The sequence below is a fragment of the Herpailurus yagouaroundi genome, unplaced genomic scaffold (genome assembly GCF_014898765.1).
Source record: "Herpailurus yagouaroundi ecotype Mexico unplaced genomic scaffold, PumYag 183, whole genome shotgun sequence".
Lineage (NCBI taxonomy): Eukaryota > Metazoa > Chordata > Mammalia > Carnivora > Felidae > Herpailurus > Herpailurus yagouaroundi.
Genome location: NW_024412414.1, coordinates 15,573,755 through 15,589,059, shown reverse-complemented (window position 1 = coordinate 15,589,059; position 15,305 = coordinate 15,573,755). Strand labels below are relative to the sequence as shown.

Genomic DNA, 15,305 nt, shown 5'->3' with positions numbered 1-15,305 from the left:
TTAAGAACAAAATGCATTTTTAAACACAATTTTAGATTTATGAATTGTGAAGATATTCCAGACAATTGCCATATACCTCACACTGTCCCCTAAATCCGACAGTAGCATGGTATTTTTGATACAATTAATGACCGAATATTGATACTTTATTCTATTTTCCTTAGGTTTTCTTTTAACCTAATGTTCTTTTACTGTTCCAAGAAACCATCCAGGACACCACATTGCATTTAAGTCATCATATCTCCTTAGCTTCCACTGGGCTCCGTCTGTGTTGCTGACTTTCCTTATTTTTTGATGACCTTGACAGTTTTGAGGATTACTGGTTAGGTATTTTGTAGAATGTCCCTCGTTGGGATTTGTCTGATGTTTTCCTCATGATCAGACTGCCGTTATGTATTTTCGAGAGGAAGACCGTGGGGGTACGGTGCCATTTTCATCACATTATATCAAGACTACAAACCACAACATGGCAGTTCGCTGTTGATATTGACCTGGATCTCCTGGATGAGGGAGGTTTTTCCCTCTTTTGAATTCCTTTCCATAAATGCACTCTGGAAGGAAGATATTATGTGTAGCATACACTTAATGGAGTGGGGAGTTACACTCCATCTCCTTGAGAGGGGCATATCTGCAGGAAGTATTTGGAATTCTTTTGCACAGGCTATTTTTTTAATTGCCATTTTTAAAATATATCCAATCACTTACTTACATCAGCATGAATTCATGGATACTTATTTCATACTTTGAGTTGCAATCCAGCACTCCTTTTTCTCATACATTCTTCCAGCTTTGCTCATTGAGAGCTCTTCCGATCAGCCCCTGTTGTATTTTTGATGTGCCTTCACCAATGTGCTGGTTTTTTGTTGCTGTTGTTTGCTTTTTAGTACTTCTTACTTTCTGGCACTCCAAAGTTCTCTAGGTTTATCTTGTATATTTTCTGTCCCAGTCCTTGAGTCAGCCATTCCTGCAAGAAGCTCGGGCTCCTTTATACTGGAGAATGGCGTTAGAAGCCAGTATCTGGGGGTGACTGCATGGCTCAGTCACTTAAGCCTCCAACTTTGGCTCAGGTCATGATCTTGCGATTTGTGGTTTTGAGCCCCGTGTCAGGCTCTGTGCTGACAGCTCAGAGCCTGGAGTCAGCTTCAGATTCTGTGTCTCCCTCTCTCTCTGCCCCTCCCCTTCTCATGCTCTCTCTCAAAAATAAAAACAAACATTAAAAAAAATTAAACTGCTAATCTCATTTAAGAGGAATGACATGAAAAAGAAACCGGTGTCTGGGCCCTTGGTGTGCTCACTGCTACTGTGATACTATTGTTTCTATGCATTCCCAGCTGGCAGAGCAAGGAAATATATGAGTGTTTACTAATTTCTGTCTATATACATATCTATAATTATTTCTATATGCAACTTTCTGTATGTAAAGTAAGCCAAACATGAGTTCACAGTAATGTCTCCAACTCTAATCCATTATCACAGAGACCATTCTTGCCTCCTCTCTTCTCCTATCTGTAAATTTCCAGTTCAACACTAACAGAAAACTCCCACTATCCACCATCCATTTACTTATTCAATTCCAGGGTACATGTATTATGGCATCAGAATTATTAACACACACTCCTGTGTAAATCAACTTCATCACTAGCAAAAGTGATTACGGACATGTTCTCATCTTCTCTTTAAGATTAACTCAACAGATTCTGTACATTTCCAAAGTTAAGTCAGCACCTTTTCCTCCAAACCCCTTTAGAGAGATTGTCTCATACGTGTGTAATACTGTCAGAGGGCTTTGTCACATTCCACATTCCATCCTGGGATCTCCAACCTCCCAAATGATTTCTAAAAAATTTTCATACATTATGGTTGGCTCTTTGTACTGTAAAGTTTAATGGGTTTTGACAAATATAGTATCATGTATCCACCACTGCAGGATCATACAGAAAAGTTTCACTATCCCATAACTACCTGAGGCTTCACCCTTTCAACCCTATCCATCCCACCAAGCCCCTGGCAACCACTGGTCTCCTCTCTGTTGCTCCAGTTTTGCCTTTTCCAGAGGATCATTTTGCTGAAGTCATATAGTATGGACCTTTACAGACTGGTTTCTTTCACTGGGCAATACGCATTTATGATTCATTCTATCCTTCCTTCCTTCCTTCTTTCCTTCCTTCTTTCCTTCCTTCCTTCATTTCTTCCTTCCTTCCTTCCATCCTCCTCCCTCCGTCTCTCTTTCTTTTTGTGGCTTAATAGCTCAAATAGATGCATTTTCCAAAATACATGCATAATTCAAATATATGCATTTAATGCTAATATTCTATTATATGAGTGCACCACAGTTTATGACTGCATTACCTACTAAAGGACATCTTGGTTGCTTACAGTTTTTTGGCAACTATGAATAACGCTGCTGTAAACATTCACGTGCATTTTTTTTTTTTGTGTGAGAACATAAGTTTTCAAATTGGTCAGCTAAATATCTAGGGGAATGATTACTGAAATTTATGCTAACACTATGTTAAGCTTTCTAAGAAAACACCAAAGTGTTTTCCAAAGTGGCTGTGTTATTTGGCATTTCTACCAGCAAAGAATGGGAGTTCTTGTTGTCCCACATTCTTGCCAGCATTTGGTGTTGTAAATTTAAAATTGTTTTTGCCATTCTAATGGGTGTATAGTGATATCTCATTTTTTAATTTGTAACTCCCCAATGAATCTTTTCATATGCTCATTTATCACATATCTCTTACTTGCCATGTACGTTTTCTTTTGAGAGGTGTCTGTTCAGGTTTTCTGATTTTTTTTTTTTTTTTTATTGAGCTGTTTGGTTTCTTTTTGTTGAATTTTAAGAACACTTGTATATTTTGGATATAAGTTCTTTATCAGATACGCCTTTTGCAAATATTTTCTCCTAGGCTGTGGCTTGGCTTTTGATTTTCTTAATAGTGTCTTTCACAGAGCAGACAGAAGTTTTTAATTTTTATGAAGTCCAACTTACCAATTTTTTTCAGAGATCATGCTTTTGGGGTTGTAACTGAAAACTCATTGTCAAACCCAGATCATTACCGATTTTTTCCCTATATTTTGACCTAGAAATTTTATAGCTTTGCATTTACATTTGGCTATACGATCCATTTTGAGTTGAGTTTTGTGAAAAGCATAAAATCAACATCTAGATTCTTTTCTTTTTCTCTTTTCTTGTTTTGTTTTTGCACATGGATATCCAGTTGTCCCAGTGTTATTTGTTGAAAAGACTATCCTTTCTGTAATGGGTTGCTTATGTGCCTTGGTCAAAGATCAATTGACTATGTTTGTGTGAAAATATTTCTGGGCTCTCTATTCTGTTCCATTGATCCATATGTCTATTCTTTCCTTAATACCATGTTTTTTGGTCACTACAGTTTTAGAGTATGTCTTGAAATTTGGTAGCATGTCTTGAATTTTCAATTTTATTCTTCAGTATTTTTGTGGATATCCTAGGCCTTTCACCTTCACATATATAACTTAGTATTAGTTTGTTGATATCTAACAAGTTAGTGTGCTAGGCTCTTGATTGGGGTTTTGTTGAACCCCTAGACCAAGATGAGATGAATTGACACTTTAATATTGAGTTTTCTAATCTGTGAAGACAGAATATTTCTCCATTTGTTTATATCTTCTTTAATTTTTTAAAATCAGAATTCTATACTTTTCCACGTATAGGTCCTGTACATATTTTGTTAGGTTTATATCTAATTATTTTACTTTTTGATGCTACCATAAATGGTAATTTTTGAAAAACTCCAAATTCGTATTGTTCACTGCTGGCATATAGGAAAACAACTGACTTTTGTATATGAAACTTGTATCCTGTAACACTCCTATACTCACTTACTTGCTTCAGGAGGTTTTTTTTTTATTTTTGTTTTGTTTTGTCTTTTAACTCTTTGGGGTTTTCAGCATAGATACTTATGTCATCTGTGAACAAAGTCAGTTTTATTTCTTCCTTCCCAAACTGTATACCTTTCATTTTCCTCATTTTCCTTTCTTATTGCACTAGCTAGGGTTTCTAGTATAATAAGTGAATAAGAGCTGTGAGAAGGGGCCTCCTTGCCACCATTTTAATCTTAGAGACAAAGCAACCAATTCTCAACATTAAGGATAAGGTTACCACAGGGGGTTTTGGTAGAGGTTGATTATCCAGTTGAGGAAGTTCCCCTCCAGTCTTTGTTGAGTTTTTATCATGAATGAGTGTTGGATTTTCCAAATGCTCTTTCTGGATAAACTGATATGATCATATGATCTTTTTTCTTTAGTCTAGAGAAGTGGATTATATTGACTGATTTTAGAATGTTGAACCAACCTTGCATACCTGGAATAAATCCCATTTGATGATTTCGTTACGTATTTACTTACTTACTTATTTAAACTTATTGCAAGGGAGGGGCAGAGAGAGAATCCCAAGCAGGCTCTGTACTGTCAGTGCAGAGCCCGATGCGGGGCTCGTACCCACAAACTGTGAGATCACAAACTGTGAAATCAGGACCTGAACTGAAATCAAGAGGCTTATCCAACTGAGCCACCCAGGTACCTCCCCCCTCAGTAATTTTATATATTGCTGGACTTTATTTGCTATATTTTTAATTGAGGATATTGATCTACAATTTTCCATTGTTGTGATGTCTTGATCTTTTTTTTTCCTTTGGTTTCAGAGAAATACTGACATCCTAAAATGAGTTGGTCGATAGTATTTCTGTTTCTATTTTGTGGAAGAGACTGTAGACTATTCGTATCATTTCTTCTTTACATGTTTTGGAAAGTTTATCAGTGAAACCAACTGGGCTTGGTGTTTTTAAAAATTACTTATTAATTCAATTACTATAATAAACATGGACCTATTAAGATTATCTGTTACTCCTTGTGTGAATTTTAGTAGTTTGTGTTTTTATAACCAATTGGTTTATTGCATGTAAATAATTAAATTTATGGGCATAGAGTTGTTCATATATTTCTTGATTATACGTTTAATGTCCATGGTATCAGGAATAATGGTTTTTCTTTCATTTGTGATATTAGTAATTTGTATCTTCTTTCTTTTTCTCTTGGTTTGCCTAGTTAGAAGGTTGTCAATTTGATTGATCTTTTCAAAAAACCAGGTTTTGGTTTTGTGGATTCTATTATTTTCCTGTTTTCAATTTCAATGATTTCTCTCATTTTTGTTACTTCTGTTCTTTTTTTCTGCTTCATTTAGGCTTAAATTGTTCCTCTTTCTCTAGTTTCCTGACATGAAAACTTAAATGATTGATTTTAGATTATTCTACTTCTTAATATATGCATTGAATGCCATGAATTTCTCTCTAAGCACAGCCTTCAAAGAACTCCATAAATTTTAATTAGCTGTATTTTCATTTTTTATTTGGCTCAAAATGTTTTAAACTTTCTTATGAAACAACTTCTTCTCCTCGTCCTCCTCCGCCCCCCTTCTCTTCCCCTTCCTCTCCCCTCTCCTCCTCTTCCTCCTTCTCCTTCTCATTTTTCTGCACTGCTCCCCCCCTTCTTCTTACTAGGTGTTATTTACAAGTGTGTTATTTAATCTTCAAGTATTTGGGGGTTTTGTTATTTGTTAATTTTGTCATGATCTCAGAACATAAATTTGTTAAGGTTTGGCTTTATGGCTCAGAATGTGGTTTTCCTTGGCAAATCTTTCACAAGATTGAAAAGAATGTGCATTCTGCTGTTGTTGGCTAGAGCATTCTGTAGGTGTCAAGCAGGCTGAGAGTGCTGGTCACATCCACTATATGGCACAAAGTTTCTGCCTGCTTGATCTTCCAATTACCAAAAGAAGGTATTAAAGTCTTTACTCATAATAATTGATTTATTTATCTTTTCAGTGTTATCTTTTTGCCCCTGTTCCACACTGCTGTTAGAGGCATACATGTTTATAACTTTTTAGTCTTCTTAGAGAATTGACCTCTTTATCAGCAAAATGACTCTATTTATCCCTGATAAATCTCTTTTTCCAAAATAAGTTTCAGATTTTTTATGTAGGAGGTGACCCCAAGATCAAGAGTGAGTGAATGAGGAGAGTAAAACAGGGAAGAAACAAAACCCAACAGCAGTCATTGAGGCTGTCACTCTTGGAAATGGGACAATGATTGTACTGGAACAGCTGAGATACATGTGGAATGCTTCCCAGAATTATTTACTCCAAAGATGGGAAGCTAGAACATTTATCTATTAGCTCTCAACCCTTCTTGGATGAGGGTGGTTCCCGAGGGTATTAACTTCCCCACACTTAGGGGCTGGGCTTGATGTGGGTCCAGGAGAGTTGAGCCCTGACACAGGAGGTGCTAAGGTAGGGTATGAAGTGTGGCCATGCACTTGCGATGAGTGTCCCTTGACAGCACAAGGAGGGGGGAGCTGTCCACTGAAGCTGTGACTAGAATAGGAAGCAAGCAATGCTAACAGGATGCAGAGCAAAACGAGGCATCTGCTGTGATGGGTTTCTACTGCAATCTTTAGCGTGGAAAATTACTGTAAAATACACCAGTGTACTCTCCTACCTGGATAGTGCCAAGGGATGCTATTTACGTCTCCTCACTATGCTGAAAGCCATCTTAAATAAGCATACCAAGTAAAACCAGTATGCTTACTATGGCCTGCAGCTTCACAACAGATTTTTTGGCTGTTCATTTCCACTCAGATGGCTGCTCCTCTGCAGACGGATGCAAATTCTGAAACTTGAACAGGCAGTACACACGCGGGATGAGATGGATTCGTTGCGTGAGCAGTGAGAAATTAGCAGGTCTGTGTCTGAACATCCATTTTTCTGAAATCCTATTCTATCCTTGTATGCCTTTATTTTGCATGCTTCCTCTGCAAATTAAGTGTGGTGAAAGGATATGCTTATCCGAAAGGATCAGTAAGGTGAAATGTGTTCAAATAACTCAGTTGTCTGACTGAGGTGTGGGTTACTTGCAATTTCTTATGACGGTAGGCCAGAAGGCAGAAGAAAGAATCACTGTCACAGTCAGTGTAAGTGACTTTCACCACCATGAGAAGCTAGAGGTGCTACTGCATAATGGGGGCAGGGAGAAGTAAACCTGAAACCCAGGGCATTCACTAGGGGTGTCTCTTGCTCTTTCTATACCTCTTGATAATGGTATACAGGAAAGTGCAATAACCAGTCCCACAGTGACAAGGAAACTACAGTAGGTATTTGAGTCCTTACCAGGCAACCATGCCTGGTGAAGTGCTAGCCAAGGGTGAAGGATAAACAGAATGGTTGGTGGAAAGAGATCTATTGAATATTAATTCTAGCCTCAGGACTGGCTGCAGCTGTCATTTAGGCTGGTTCACTAGCCCTCTTGGATTAAGTCTTGGCTGAAATTATGGTGTCTGCCACTTTAAAGAAGCTGCGTAATTATTTGAACTGAGAGAGTAAACGCATAGCAGAGTGGTTCAAAGGGTAGATCGGAGCACACATGTTGTGTGTATCACCTCAGAACTTCTTATCTATTCTTATCTTCACCTCTTATTTTAGCCCATCTGTGATAAGTGGTGGTTCCACTCATACCTCAGCCAGCTTTATTTCGGGGCTTTATTTGACAGTGCTTTATTTTGGGCTTCCAATGCATGTCTCCTGTTTTCTGTTCTAGAATTTCTCTCATGCTGTGGTGTGGGATGCCCTTGGCAATCCATTTGGCACTCATTCAGGCGCAGTGTATGGGGAAATAATTGATCCACAGAGAATAGGAGTCAAAGGTAAATGCTTCCTTCTTCAGTCCTCTGGGGTGGATGGACCTGAGAGGCATTTCATTCATCTAGCTTCTTTGAAAGCCCCATAGGATTAAGCATCCAGTTTCGCCTAGTGGTTGTTAGTATTGTCAATAATGCATCCACGTATTTGGTCTCATTCATTTTTCTGTGTTTATTTCTCTATCCTACACTTCCAAATAAGCTGCTTGGACATAAGTTTTTTTTTTTTTTGTTTTTTTTTTTTAATTTTAAGGGCTGCTTGCGGGGAAATAGAAATAAATCAAAATTAAAAGCAGATTAAGAAGCATAATTTTTACATGGACAGTGAACATTTTCAGTTTAATGTAACTCAAGAATCAAAGCATCCTAGTAATCTTTGTCATTTTGTTTAAATGATCACATGTAATATTAAAATCATCAAGGGTTCTATGCAGATATAATACCAAGACAAGTCTTCTTACCAGACTGTAACACCTAGATAGAATTGTAGAGCCGACGATGAATTGGAAGTTCTGACATCTGAGGAACAAGCACAAATATGTTGCCATTTTTTTTTAGCCACCGAGAGTGGGGCTGAAGTTGATGTAGTTGGAAGGGAGGGGTGGTTATCATTTCTGAAAGTGCGTTATAAGTTTCCTACTCTTTTGGTCTGTCTCATGTCCTTACCAATGATATTGCAGTTAGGCACTGAAGACGATTCTCACACTTCCTCAAACATATTTTCATTGTGGACTGAACTTCATTAAAGATACTTCACTACTGATACTGCATTTAAAATGTGCTATTTTTTTTTTTGGGAATATTCACGTTCAAATTTTTATTTATGGGTAACGAAGCACTGTAAACATGGAGGCTTAAAACAAAAACATCATTTGGCTCAGGAATCTGTGGGGTATCATGGGAACATCTTGTCTCTGCTCCACCTAGTATTAGCTGGGGTGGCCCAGAGGCTAGAATCTGCAGAGGCTCCCACGTCTAGAGTTTAAGCAGGGTGTCAGCTGGGGCTGTGGCGAGAAAGGGAAGTTAGATTCCGCATTTTGATGGGTTGTGGGTCAAAGAATTTACAACATGTTTTAAAACCCACAGAGTGTACCTAAAGAGTAACAGATCCCCCTGATTCTCACATAGCTACGACACAATTTTTCATGAGAATTACTTGCTTTACGATGCTTGATCTTATTTTCTAGAGCAATTCTGCAATAGGACTTTCTGTGATGACATAAATGGTCTATATCTGGCTCTGTTCAATATAATAATCACTAGCCAGATGTGGCGATTGAGTGCATGCCATATGGCTGATGAAACTGAGTTTTAAATTTCATTTAATTTTAATTAATTTACATTAAATAGGCGCCTGTGTATAGTGGCTACTATACTGGGCAGCTCAGGTCTAAAACAACAAGTATAAAGAAATAGAGTTCAAATTCCAGCAGTGATGTAAGTACTGGGCAGGCTTTCTAGTACAACCCTACAACATTCCAATTACAAGCAAAAGGCTTCCAGGCCTGACTGCATTCGAAGTACAAACGGAGATGATTTGGCCTAGGATGTCCTAGAGAGGAGAAATTTCCCAGCGTGTGGGTGTGGAAAAGCAGAATAATCACTGGTGAGAAGAGTCAGGACAACTCCTCAGGTGGGCAAGATGCTGGAATGGTTTAGACATGCAGATCCTTGCTCAACAATCTGTCTCTTCACACAGAGACGCTAGCCAACTTCTTTTGGCGTGAAGTGTGAGTGCTCCTTAAGCTTGGATCTCACAGGACGATGACTTCTGAAATTCCTGTGTGTGCCTGTCTTCTGTGCCTGCCTCCCCCAGCCTCTTTGCCCTCCTTACCCTTGTCTTTCCTGTTCCTTCCTCTTGAAACTTTGTGATTCTGGAGTCACAATGTTGAAAATGTCATGGCCATCCCATCAAAATAATGAACAACTGTCATCCAAAAAGATTCCTTGATCATCTACTATGTGTAAGGCTCCATGCTGGGTGTGTCAGTAAGAATCAATTTCTGCTCTTGGAACGCTATCATCTGGTTGGTGAGATTTAAGAGAACAGCTACAATTTAAAGAGAGTTTACTACTTGCCAAGTATCATGCTAATTTTTTTATGAATATGATCTCATTTATCCTTTAAAAATCCTATGACACAGAGACTTTTTATTCATGCATTATAGATGGAGACACTGATGTCAAGTGAGGTTAAACTAGCTCATTCAAAGTAAAACATCTATTAAGTGGCCTAGTGGATTTGAATCTAGGCTGAGTGAACAGCAAAGAGGACAGGTGGTAACATTTGCGCACCTGTCCCAAAGACATGACAATAGGTTGAAGAAGGAGTTGGTAAGAGGGGCTGTTCAAAAAGTATCTTTTCAGCATTACGACTTGGAAGAAAATATCTTTAGAACAACAACTAGGTAAGTGGGAAGGAATAAGTGGTAAATGAGAGAGGCTTTTTGAGAGTCACAGCCCTTCCATGAAAGGTTGGGTCCTGCCAACTTACTCTACCTGGGAAGGAATGTTATATTCAGTGTGCATGTTTCAACTTACTGAGCTCACTGGAAAGCCTTGAGGAACTGCATTCAAATGCCAGCATAGGCCTCCCTGAGACAATGAACAGATCCATATCACTATGAAATACAATTGGAAGGACTTCGATTAACTCTAGGGAGGGGAAAATATCTCTACGGAGGGCACAGAGAAAGATACAGAATTTGATGGGACGATCCTTTATCTAAAACTAAATATGAGCTAGAGATCAGTTGTTCAAGTCCTGGATTCAGAGACCTGGATTCGAATCCCACCTCTGTCATTGACTAGCTGAGGAACCCTGAACAAGATACTTAACTTCTTTTCGTATTCCTTGTTAGAAAAGTAGAGACAATAACAAGGTTATTGCAGGTGCTTGCAGGTTAGTTGTGAGGATGAGATGAAATAATTCATGTAAAATGCTCAGTGCCATGGCCGGCACATAATAATGCTCATTACGTGATAGCTGCTGCTGGTTTTAAAAGTCAGTGGAGAAGAGTGTGGCCTCTGGGCCACCAACTACTGGCTGTGAATCCCAGTTCTACATAATAAATATGGGACCCTGTGCAGGCTATATTACGTCTCTGTGCCTTGGTTTCCTTACTTACAAAATGGAGACAAAAATAATCCCTCACCCTTCATACTCATTAAGGTAGCTATTATTTAAAAAAACAACAACAACAACAAAAAACAAAAACCAGAAAATAAGTACTGACAAGGATCTGGAAAAATTGGAATCCTGGGCTCTGTTTGTTGGGAATGTAAAATGGTGTGGCTGCCATGGAAAACAGTACGGGGGTTCCTCAAAAAATAACACAGAGAATTACGATGTGATCCAGCAATTCCACTTTTTTTAAAAAAAAATTTGTTTTAATGCTTACTTATTTTTGAGAGAGGGAAAAAGACAGAGCATGAGATGGGGGAGAGGCAGAGAGGAAGGGAGACACAGAATTGGAAGCAGGCTCCGGGCTCTGAGTTGTCAGCACAGAGCAGTACGTGGGGCTCGAAGTCACAAACCACGAGATCATGACCTGAGCTGAAGTTGGATGCTTAACTGACTGAGCCACCCAGGCAGTCCACTACTTTGTTTTTTAAATATTTACTTTTTGAGAGAAAGAGAAAGAAAGAACACGTGCAAGAGGAGGAGGGGCAGAGACAAAGGGATACAGAGGATCCCAAGTAGGCTCGGTGCTGACAGCAGAGAGCCTGATGTGGGGCTCGAACTCATGACCTGAGCCAAAGTCGGATGCTCAACCAACTGAGCCACCCTGAAACAGAGTTTCAGTTTGGGAAGATGAAAAACTTCTGGATATGGATGTTGGTAATGGTTGTACAATAATTTGAATGTACTCAGTGGCAATGAACTGTACATTTAAAAATGGTCCAGATGATTAATTTTGTTATACGTATTTTATCACAGTAAAAAAGAGATAAGGTGTCAACTGTTTATAATATTACCTAGGACTTCATCTAAGGCTCTGCTAGGATGATGATGACGATGATTATCAATATTAGTATTTATTTTATATCTTTGTGCACTAGCCCCAGATAAAGCTATGTAAATTAACATTCACTTTGTTTTCATATGACAAGGATAATGATCAGCCAAGAGTTAAAGAGAAGAAGAACACTCAAACTAACCTACCTGCCAGATTCTTCAGAACACTGATTATTTAATGTCTGAGAAAAATGAATATTAATGACTTTCAACTTCTTTCTTTTATCTTTATGACCAACCTTGTAGCATCAAAATAAAGAGGATAAAAATACAGGATGATTCAACTGATGGCTTATTTTTTGCAATAAAACATTTTTAAAATTCAGGTGTCTTACTAGTGATGGAATCTTGGAGGAACTTTGGAAACAAACAAACAAAAATGTCATCCCATCATTCGTTAAAAGATTAAGAAAAATCCTGCCAACCATGAGTCTGGAAGAAATCGCTCACATGCTAAAACTAATAATGGTAATTTTCAAATGCCCAAAAGTTGAGCTGTCAACGTCTGGGAAACTGTGTGTTCCCACTGACAGGAATTTCTAACGCTGAGGAGAAAAAGGAAAATAAACGACAGCCTTGTTCAACTTTGCTAATTTCACAAGCTGAGGCTTATTTCTGGGATGTGCCCGAGAACCAGGGTCACTGTGGCTAATGCTCCCAAATGAGACACCAGACTCCAGAACTGAACACTTTATACTTATGATTTGTGTTGACTTCTGTGTGACAGTTGAAGAAATGAAGTACAGGCATGACGTGTAAGGCCTCAGGAATCAGACTGCTCCAAATCCTAGGTTGGTCACTTACTAGCTGTGAGATCTTAAACAAATTACTCCTTGTGGCTCAGTTCCCTCACCTCAGAGTAAGGACAGTAACAGCTTCTGCCTCAGTGTTGTTGTGATACTAGATAATACACAGATATTTGATAATTAGATAATAACTAGGCAACAGTTTTGATTATTAAATAATAATTACCTAGTAAATTAGGTAAGAATTGATAAGTAATTAGGTAATAAAAATAAGATGATACAGATAAATGTTCAATAATCATTAATGGAGGTGCTGGTGATGAGGATGGTGGTGGGAGTGGTAGTTAATATAGAGGAACCCAGGAAACTCTCACTCCATTCCAGGGTTGCCACGGGGGGTGTGCTGGGCAGATGATGAACCTTACCTCACCAAGAATGCTTTTAGCAACTAGTGACAGAAAAGCCAATTGAAAGTGGCCTACAAACTATGCAGTGGTATTTGGAGAGAGCATTCTTACTCACACTGGTTGGCTCAGAGCCTCAGCAATCTAAAGGATAGCTTATCTGTGAATCCTTTGGCCCTCCTCTCATTCTGGTTGCCTTTTGGTGACAAGATGGTTACTGTCATCCCACATACCATCTGTAAGTGCAAGAAGGAACAAGGGACAATGGATGGCATCTTCTTCTTTCATTAGGCAAGCAAAAATATGCCCAGAAACTCAAGACTTGTTTTGCTCATAGCCTGGTGGCCCAGAACTGTACCCAAGGCCACTTGTTACTCGGAGGAAGCCTGAGAAAGAAGTATTTAGCCAGCGACATTGCCTCTGTGAACAAACTGAGGTTGTGACAGCAAGGGAGAAGGAGGAAGCAGATGTATTTACGTCGGGTGCACTTGCCCTCACGTTTTCCAGGCAGAAGAGGGGGTGGTGAGACGTTGGATGCTAATGTACAGGATTCTCTCTGAGGATGACATCAGAAAGACAATAATGACAGCACAGAGCTCAGTTGCAGCAGGTAGCATGCTACATTCAGTCTCCTGTTGTTCTTCTGTCAGTCTTTCAGATGAGCAGTTTGCGATGTAGGTCACATGGCCCAAATCCAGCTGCTGCGCTGTTTTTGTCAGGCCGCTTGCAAAAGGAGTTAAGAATGGTCAAATTTATGTCCGTGAAGTTTTACAAAAACAGATAAACAGGAAGGAAGCTGACGCAACAAAGACCCTAAGTGGCGCACGAAGCCTAAAAATATTTGCTTTCCGGTGTTTATGGAAATGCTTTGCTGCCTCCCATTCTGGTATGTGGATTCCTTGAGAGTCGCGTTAACATTCTATCTCTGTATCTCTGTGATGCTGTCTGGCACATAGTAGGTTCTCAGTGAAAGCGTGATAAGGAATGACTATAGAAAGAGTGACATGGACAAATACATTGCATTCCAGTACTTTCTAAAGTGCATTGCGTTTCAGTACTTTCTCAAGTGCTTTTCATTAATAAAGAGTGTCTACACCATTTCACTTAATGCCTGTAATAGCCCTGCCAACATCCAAGTTCCCTCAGCTAATGACTCCTGCCTAGAATGTAAGTCTGTGAATCCCGAGTACTCTCTCTCTCTCTGGCCCTGACAGTATGGAGATGATTACCTGCTTGTAATCATCTCAGTTTCTTATTTCCTTTCTTTACTCTCACACAGTGAGCTCTATGAGACAAGCGTTCCTGTCTGTTTTATCCACTGACTGCTGAGTCCCTGAATCTGAAAAATTATCTGTCCAATTAATGAGTAAGTGAGTTTGAGCCCTCCCATGTTAGAATATAGGGGGTCATGTTTTAATGTGGCAGTGGTGTTCTTTACTCTCTTTCTGTCAGGGATTGGTTTGAACTGTTTATCTAGTTCCTAAGGAGAGAGTTATTGCTGGGCTGGCTCAACTCTGAATTCACATTTATGACTCAAGCAACTGGGAATTTTGTTCCCTTATTGATTGAAAAATACACATGTGGGCACCAGAGCTCTGTTTTCACTGCATATACAGAGGTATACAGTCCTTTCTTGACATCCTGCAAGACTCTTCTCATATAAATGCCTGCTAGTTAATTCATTAACTCACCCATTATCAAATGATGTTTGAATATCCATGTTGTCAGGCAATGTGCTGGGGTTCATTGGTGGTTCCCGCTCTAGAAGAGCACACGATCTAAGTGGGGAAACAGATGAAAAAGAAATAAGTTCCAGTAGTCATATCTATGTGGGCCATGAAGTGACATTTTGAGGTTGAATTTTGTGTGTTTCTTTTGAATGGTACCTTGTGGCATCCACAGAGAGTCAGCTCTCTACTGAAGATGTTAATCAAGTTAAAAGAATTTGGTGAAACAAACCAGCTATCATGTCTCAGAAGTGTCAACCACAGGACATTTTATTGCTTTGCTCATTGGCTTTGTTTTCCCGGTTAGAAACCTATTTAAGATGCTTGCTATCTAAACATAGGCTGTGGGGATGGGGAGAGTGAAATGCTAGGTCTCAGATGTCCTGTGAACACTTGTCGGTCAGTACCTGCTACTAACAACACTATTAAACTCATGTGAGTTAACATGAGTGGCATCTTGAATTTGTAAAATGAACTTTTTGTTTTGGAATAATTTGGGGATTATAAAACAGTTGCCAGAAAGTGCACAGAGTTCTTATATATCCTTTATCCAATTTCTACTAACACTAACGTCTTCCATAATTGTGGTACATTTGTCAAAGCCAGGAAACGAACATTAGCATCACTATGAGTGAAACTCCAGACTGTGCTTATGAAGCTCAGATTTCCTCCTAGTGTCTCA

The 15,305-nt window shown here is 39.0% G+C and overlaps 2 long non-coding RNA genes across 2 annotated transcripts in view; one reads left to right on the top strand and one right to left on the bottom strand.

Annotated features, from left to right (window-relative positions):
* Positions 1-6,571: 6,571 nt before the first annotated feature.
* Positions 6,572-15,305, top strand: part of LOC121041350 (uncharacterized) — a 79,506-nt gene continuing 70,772 nt past the window's right edge. The window contains exon 1 of the long non-coding RNA XR_005795698.1: positions 6,572-6,775. This is a non-coding gene — a long non-coding RNA (uncharacterized LOC121041350). The remainder of the gene's footprint in view (positions 6,776-15,305) is intronic.
* The window catches only part of LOC121041351 (uncharacterized), a 284,372-nt gene continuing 283,654 nt past the window's right edge, over positions 14,588-15,305 (bottom strand). Inside the window, exon 3 of the long non-coding RNA XR_005795699.1 lies at positions 14,588-14,674. This is a non-coding gene — a long non-coding RNA (uncharacterized LOC121041351). The remainder of the gene's footprint in view (positions 14,675-15,305) is intronic.